General features: G+C 44.6%; 1 pseudogene across 1 annotated transcript; it reads left to right on the top strand.

The window, feature by feature from the left end:
• The first annotated feature begins 2,234 nt into the window (after positions 1-2,234).
• Positions 2,235-8,260, top strand: LOC310874587 (E3 ubiquitin-protein ligase TRIM69-like; annotated as a pseudogene). Its single transcript has 4 exons — positions 2,235-2,267; positions 2,434-2,538; positions 4,719-4,955; positions 7,682-8,260. The product of its transcript is annotated as an E3 ubiquitin-protein ligase TRIM69-like (transcript).
• Positions 8,261-8,373: the final 113 nt, after the last annotated feature.

The raw sequence follows: 8,373 nt of genomic DNA, 5'->3' as shown, positions 1-8,373 counted from the left end.
CACAAAGGTGGCCTTAAGATGGACACCACCAGGCAAAAGAAAACCTGGGAGGCCCAAGACCACCTGGCGCAGAACTGTGACGCAGGAGCTGGAACAGATGAACCTGTCCTGGGGAGAGGCGCAACATGCTGCCAGGGATCGGATGCAATGGAGAGCGCTCATTGAAGCCTTATGTCCCATAGGGGACGAAGAGGAGTAAGTAAGTAACATGCATAGAAGAAAACAGCAGCAGCAGCAGCACACTGAGTCCCTATTCTGGGACAAACATTGGTCCAAAATAGCAGATCTACAAGCTCACACTGCTCCGGTTTAACCGCTTAGTCCCCCAGGGTTCTATATCATTACAGTGATAGTGTAGTGCCTCAAGAATCTAGGATAGCAGGTAAACCATGACCAGTAGCCTCTGTCTAAACAAAATGAAATCTAAATAACAATAGGTGCATTCAAACTAGATAAACCATGGTCCTGGCACCTCTCTAAATAACATAGAATCTAAAATACAATTCTTAACATTTGTATGTACAGTGACACTACACAAACGAACTACCGTATACTTTTTACAGCCCATCTTATGCAGAGTCCCACAGGGGTCAATATTTTCCCTCGACACACAATATCTTCGCCAAAATAGCTGATCTATAAGCTCACAACTCTTCAATTCAATCAATCAATGAGGCCAAATGTTCATCTCAGAATATGGACACAGGATTCTCATTAAAAAATGCACAGATTTCCATTGCAGAAATATCTAGATTCTATAGCTGTATACAACAGCAGGGGAAACTGTCACTAAAATATTCACCCCACAGGCACCCGGGGAATTCTGCGTGTGGGAATTAGTAAACATGTCTGATTGACTCACATCGTAGGGTGTAGTGTACCGTGTAGGTCAGGGGTGCCTACACTTTTTTGTCTTGAGAACTATTTTTAAAATGACCAGCTCAACAAGATCTACCAGTACCAAGCCAAAACCATATTATCCCATTGCTGAAAATACTGATGGGGCTTTGGAATAGTGGTGCTGGCGTTACATATTTAAGACAAACATAGAATTATTGTTTTATTTTGTTACATTAACCACTTGAACCCTAGCTTTTCTATTCTTAGGAGAACGGTAGACAAAAATTGCTCTACAAGCTTGTAGGCAAAGCGGTTTGGTGTAGAGGGGGAAAAACTAAGTACAGACTGAAAGGTCAAGTATTGACAGCTTAAGTGGTTAAATGTCTGAAAGTACACATGACCATGAATCCTATACACTTAACACTGATGATGGTGCTGTCAAACAAGTCTATGAAGCTCTATGAACAAGTTTAATTAATAGGGGTCCTTGCTTCATATCTCCCTCTGCTAAGGGGTCCGTTGAAGACCCCTGGCTTAGAGCAATGGTACTCAAATGTTCAAGGTCTCGCCGTAACTAATTGGAACCAAATGGAGCTGTTATATACTGCCAGAGTTACAGAGTTGTAAGGGTCAATTTAGACCCCCCTCTTTGGTATTACCCAGGCCCCTGGCCTCCCAATCTCAGGGTGGACACTCTAATCACAAGGCCACTGAGCTGGTGTAATGTAATGTAAATGTAATGCCGTGATGACATTACTGTCACTCTGGAATGAACGCACAGAAAGCTTTTTATGAGTGGAGGAGGAGAGCTTGTCCTATATAGCGCTCACACACATCGTTTATTGGTGCCCGCAACATTCAAACCTATCAACCGTTGCTTCATGTAATCCCCATCTGCGTTATTATGACAAATAGCTTGACTTCACGTAAACATGGTCACTCCACTTCAAATGTTCAACTATTTTCTTCTTGAAAGCACCGTAAGCTCTCCATCTGCTCAGAAGAAGAGCCCTCAAGCATGCCTTTACCATATAAATGCTTGTCAGAAAAGAACACTTTCTGTGTTCAAACTGTATTTAGGGTGGATACAGCCCTTAAGAACATTGCTCCCTGGCTTTGTTTCCGTCTCCTTGTCTCCGGAGTGCAGATTTACGCTCTTGCTCCGTGAACGGAATTGAGGACATAGTTGTTCTCAGAGCAGCTGGTCAGTCGTAGGACGGTGCTGGAACACTCAGATCCTGTCCGTCTCCCCTCCCTCCCTCCGCCCTGTTACAATAGCCTTGGCATCTCATTCCGAGGTATAAAAAGCCCCCTGGTGTTCATTGCTGGGTTGGTATTTCTAGGTTAGATTGTGTGCAGAGCAAAGATCCTACAATAATAAGCAGGTGGAATCGATGTTTAAGCAAGTAGGGAAAGACCAGAAGCAAGTGAGTACAGCACTTGATACTGACTGTGACGCTCAATCATTAATTAATTAATCAAAAAAGACAATAAAAAACAATAATAAAAAAGAACTACCTTCTGCAGGGAGACATTTTCCTGTGCTTTCTCTCATGGTCTCCATGTCTGTTTTGGTTTTGTCTCGTCATGCAGCCCCCCAAGGAGATGCTTGTCACGCAACAGCAGCACCTGCAGAAACAAAGAGACGCCCTGACTTACAGGATGAACAAGCTGACCACCAAGCAGCAAGACATTGCAGTTAAGTCAATGAGACTACTGTACCTACTGTAAATCACTGGTTCAGGGTCTTTGGCGGCCCGCAGGGGTCTCTGAGGGGGGTTCCGGTGTTCCATCCATGTATGAATATATTGTTACTTTATAGCACCTTTTTATGAACGGAATGTAAATAATATGTAAATGTTTCCCCCAAAGATACAGTATGTTACGAGGACAACTGGAGAGAATATTTGTTTCCAATAGGACAGGACCTTTATACTTTAAAACCTGCACTTAAACCCCAGCAACTTGGTATACTGCACCAAGTACAGTTTACCTCAGGGCTGTTTTACTACAGGATAGAGGGTCTAAAGTGGTTAAACTGAAGTGACATTGATAAATACATTCCAAATATTATCAAAGTATTCTGAGGCAAGACCTTTTGACCCGGATCCACTGACAGCAGTTCTGGGGGTCAGGGGGCCCGGGGTCAAACTGTCTACTTTCCAATATAACATGGTAAAATATGTGACTCTACTGGCTCGCAGACTGATATTGTTGAATTGGAAACAAGCACAGGTTCCCACTCACACTACACTTACGTATGAAAGATGTTATGCACTACTTGCAATTGGAAAAGATAAAGTTTGAATTGAGAGGGAGTGAAGATAGATTTTACCAGACATGGCAACCCTTCATTGACCATTTCAATAGGTGCACGCTAACCCCTCCTACACAATAGATAACATATTAGAAAATTGGAAAGAAAAGTAAAGAAAAAAAAGGAACTGAGTATTTTTCTTTATTTTATTTTTTCTCATTTAAAAAGAGATGTCTGTAATTCAGTTAATTTACAACAACGTTGTTTTGAGAGCAAGAGTGTCTGTCCTGTGGTCTTTGTTTTGTTTGTCTGTTCACATTTGTCATTGTTTAACTGTTTTTGTTTTTTCGTTTTTATCACATTTATATATATTTTTTATTATGTATTGTATGTGGAATTTACATTACCTGTCATTATCTTTCATTTTATATAACTGAATAACTCATTATTATTGTCAAAGATATTCTGAAGTTGTCATATACAAAAAATGCCTAATAAAAACAGTATTAAAAAAAAAAAGTATTCTGAGGCATCCACTTTGAGAAACGAATCAACTAGAGAACGTGCAAGAATGTTTATTTTGACCTATACCTACAGTACAGTATATTTTGACATGCCTGAAAGTATTATCATAATTAATTGTGAGTTTGTTTCTGTATCTGCTCATCATCCTGTACCGTCAACTTCATTGTGACCCCTCCCACAATTAATGTCATTCAGTATGTTGTTCACCTTAGTATGGCATGTCTGCTATGAAAAGGTCTATTAATGGATTTTAAATTCATAGCAGGCTTCAGTATAGTTCTATGACTACAGTTTGAGTCAGTGACTGTCTAAACTAAAGGCTAATTTAATTCATGCTTTATTATTTATTATACACTGTTGTGCAGCGCAGCGGGCGTCAGGCGAGGCATAAATCAGGCTTGTTGCAGCATGGCCGTGTCACTGAAAAATAACCTATATTTGTACGAGTACCCGCCTCCTCCCAACTATTTATGTTGGGTTTGGTGTGAATGAATGGCATGCCAGCGTCATCGACATTCAGCTGACCCGGTAGCGACAAAATGACAATGAACCTGAAACACCAGTTGTCCTCCGTACTGCACGAAGGTCATCCATTTTCTCACCGCTGTCATTGTTCAGGTGTCAGCCTGGTGTTAGCCAACACGTTTGGTGTTAATCGACCCATTTGTCACGGCAGGTCAAACTCAAATTGACTCAGCATAGCTGGTTCCAAGACATACAGAGGGAAACTGAATATTCCACGCAGAGAAAGTACACAAATATCGTGTAAATGAACAAATGTCTTTATATAATATACGCACAGGTACTGTGGCCTGGCTCTTGGCCACAACAAATAAAGGGGAAACATATGGAGGGAAAGTGGTATTTTTGAGTGCAACCACTCCAAGGAACAGCAATGTCCGTGTTCACCTATGTGTTCATGAGCACAGTATGACTGACTACCAGTAGGGGCGCTGTTGTGCCAGAAACAGAGAGAGAGTTCATGTGGTTAACAATTAGCTTGAATAAAGTTTGTGCGAGCGTGTGCGTGCGTGCGTGTGTGCTTGTGTCACATGCTCAGTCATATACCCTCACACCTTGCTTTGTACCACGGCAGAAAAGGACAGAGGCGTTCAAAGAGAAGTTTCAGAAGAAGTACAAGGAGATGCGGAGGGTTCTGGACGAGGACCTGAGGAGGACCACGCTGACCCACCTGGACATGGAGCAGGAGGCCTGCAAGACACTGCTGGAGGAGAAGATGGCGCAGTGCTACACCCTGAGCCAGGAGCTGGAGCAGCGCATCTCCAACATCAGCACCCAGCTGGAGACGGAGCAGCAGGAGCTCAGCGAGCAGGTGAAAGTCACACCACAACATTTCTGTTTGTTGCTTTATATCCGTTGCGTCTCTCTCCCGACAGAGAGAGTTTGCTTAGCCTATGGCCCTCCCCCATGGGCGAGTCTCTCAGTTCGGTTAACAAACTGAGGTTACTGAAGTAACCCAGAGTTAATTGCAACGATATAGAGTTTACAGTATAGATTATACAGATTATATATTGTAACTTTAAAGGGACATTTCACTTTCAAACATGTTTGCAGTCATGTTAACGATCTATTCGGGCTTTTGTGAGCACCCAAGACAGTTTTAAAATTAATGAAGTAATAAAAATAAAATAAAACAAAACGTGGCCCCCTCACATATTAAAAGGGCAGTATGAGTCTGTCACCAAGAATAGGTGTATTTGATGAACCCATCATGGTTAAAATGGAGTTTGAAGTTACAATGGGTTTGTATAAGAATAAATGTCTGAATCTGATACATTTAATATCAAATGTCTAAATACTGAATCAAGCAACTGAAAAAGTGTCTGTGGTGAAACACAATTAGCCTGAGTAGACGTTAAAATGACCACAAACATATTTAAAGCGTAATATACCTTTAATCCTGCACAATCCTGGAAAAAACACTAATATAACATGACGTGTGGTGTTCTCAAGCAGTCAAGCCAGTTTGGATGATCAGAAATGACAGCTGAGGGAGGAGGGAAATAGTGTGCAATGCATGTCCTTCACATTTGAAATATTCTATTGAATATAATAAACGCAGAACTGTAATGTTTTTATCATCATGTCGTAAAATAGATACTATGACGTAAAATTCTCCATTCATTGTCAATGGGAATTTTATGTTTGTGTAGGACAAAGTTTATCGACAGACAAATATCCATATATCCAGGATATAGAATGCCCCTCAAATAATTGTGGTCAATAAAATAACAATAACCTAAGAAACAAAAACTTGAGAGCGAGTGACCAAGACATTGGTAGCGTCAGTCAAGAAAGACGGTGTCATAGGACAGGAAGAGTGAAGTGCTATGGGGTGAGGTGGAGTCTGAAGAGATGGGTCTTCAGATTACTTCTATAGTTCCAGCTGCCTGGAACTCCCCTCAGCCTAAGGGGCCCTATAGCCGGAGTCCCTGAGGCTGAGGGGGGACCAACTTTGATGTGCGTAGCAGAAGGATTCTCCGCCTGCTGCATTAGGAGTTAAACTATAGCCTCTTTCTGATCAGCTGGTCCTTATGCCACCCTATAGAAACTATAGCAACAGAGCCATGTGGCCCATAGTAGTAGCCTCGGGTAGCCAGACAATATCACTGCGTGGAATGGATAGGATATTAGTCTCGTCCTTCTCAGTGTTTTTCAAGGGGCGTTTACAAAAAGATTCAAACGGACTCTATTAGTTAGACCTACAACCAATCAGAGCAGCGAACGAGTCCCTGGCAATGTAGCCTCGGTCCCAGCCTTACTCATCTGCGAAGAGAAAAGCCTGGGTAAGGCAGAGAGAAAAGCCTGGGCACTAAGGCAGAGAGAAAAGCCTGGGCACTAAGGCAGAGAGAAAAGCCTGGGTAAGGCAGAGAGAAAAACCTGGGCACTAAGGCAGAGAGAAAAGCCTGGGTAAGGCAGAGAGAAAAGCCTGGGTAAGGCAGAGAGAAAAGCCTGGGTAAGGCAGAGAGAAAAACCTGGGCACTAAGGCAGAGAGAAAAGCCTGGGTAAGGCAGAGAGAAAAGCCTGGGTAAGGCAGAGAGAAAAGCCTGGGTAAGGCAGAGAGAAAAACCTGGGCACTAAGGCAGAGAGAAAAGCCTGGGTAAGGCAGAGAGAAAAGCCTGGGTAAGGCAGAGAGAAAAGCCTGGGTAAGGCAGAGAGAAAAGCCTGGGCACTAGGGCAGAGAGAAAAGCCTGGGCACTAAGGCAGAGAGAAAAGCCTGGGCACTAAGGCAGAGAGAAAAGCCTGGGCACTAAGGCAGAGAGAAAAGCCTGGGCACTAAGGCAGAGAGAAAAGCCTGGGCACTAAGGCAGAGAGAAAAGCCTGGGCACTAAGGCAGAGAGAAAAGCCTGGGCACTAAGGCAGAGAGAAAAGCCTGGGCACTAAGGCAGAGAGAAAAGCCTGGGCACTAAGGCAGAGTGAAAAGCCTGGGCACTAAAGCAGAGTGTATCAAAGCCTGGGCACTAAGGCAGAGAGCGGAAGGGCCGGAACATCAGTCAGATGGATTTCCCCCGGATACAATATTTTTTGACCAAACACAACACGTTCCATATTCAAGGAGTATGTAAACAGATTTGTAAAGCGTCAAGTCATTTCCTTGAGCGGTACTTCCACCAAAATCCCACTACTTCCGCCACTACACTCTACTACAGCGTAGGTTTTGCAATGTACGTCACAGGTGATAAACCGTAATCTGTAATCTGTCTGGGGCAATTTGTTTTGCAATGGCAGATTTGTCTGGCTATGCGAGGCTAGGTCAGGAACCTATTTCCCCTCTCTGTAGTGTGAGGTGGCTTGATGTACAAGTACACCCCCTGGACATGACGCTAGTATGTCACAGGTACATATACCCCCAATCCAACCCTCGACACTGAGTGCCAAGCAGGGAGGCACATGGGTCCTATTTTTAGAGTCTATGACAAGGCCGGGGATCGAACCCAGATCTCCAAATCTCAGAGCAGACACTCTATACCACTGAACAGTCTGCCAACTGCTTAGTATATCATATCAACCATCTTAAGTAGCAGGTGATTGTTTTTTTTTGCTACAGATGTTGCCCTGGACCCCGCCTCAGCCCACCCCAAAGTGAGAATCTCCCCGAAAGGCGACACGGCCACCTACACAGACATCTGGTAGGAGGTCCCTGAGACACCGTTGCGCTTCGACACCACCCTGACCGCGGTGAGCTACCAGAGCTTCAGCGAGGGCCGCCACTACTGGGAGGTGGAGGTGAGCGGCAAGACCTACTGGGAGCTGGGCCTCACCTACCCCAGCATCCCCTGCAAGGGCCGCGAGGAGTACTGCTGGCTGGGCCGCGGGAGCCAGTCCTGGTTCGTTGAATACTTCGACGGCGACTACACGGCCTGGCACGACGTGGTTCCACACGAGCTCCCGCTGGTGGCAGGGCAGCAGTTCGCTCACGTCGGGGTGTATTGCAGCTTCCCCGGCGGCTTGGTGAGCTTTTTCAGCGCAGACACCATGACTCCGCTCCATTGCTTCTGCGCCGGCACGTTCATGGATGTCCTGCTGCAGGCAGTGTGCCCTGGCCACGACAACCAGGGCACCAACTGGAAGCCTCTTCAGATCTGCAGTGCCTCTCGATCCGCCCAGACACTTTGAGGGTCTGGCCGCGGGTGGGAATTCCAATGTGCTTTGCCTCAGGAGTCAGGACATGCATGTGCAACAGAGTCAGCAGATGTTTATATTCTGGCTGCTGGCAATATGACACAGCA

The sequence above is a fragment of the Protomyctophum parallelum genome (genome assembly GCF_964188405.1).
Source record: "Protomyctophum parallelum genome assembly, chromosome: 17".
Lineage (NCBI taxonomy): Eukaryota > Metazoa > Chordata > Actinopteri > Myctophiformes > Myctophidae > Protomyctophum > Protomyctophum parallelum.
Note: the sequence above shows the minus strand (reverse complement) of the source record. Positions and strands in the feature narration are given on the sequence as shown.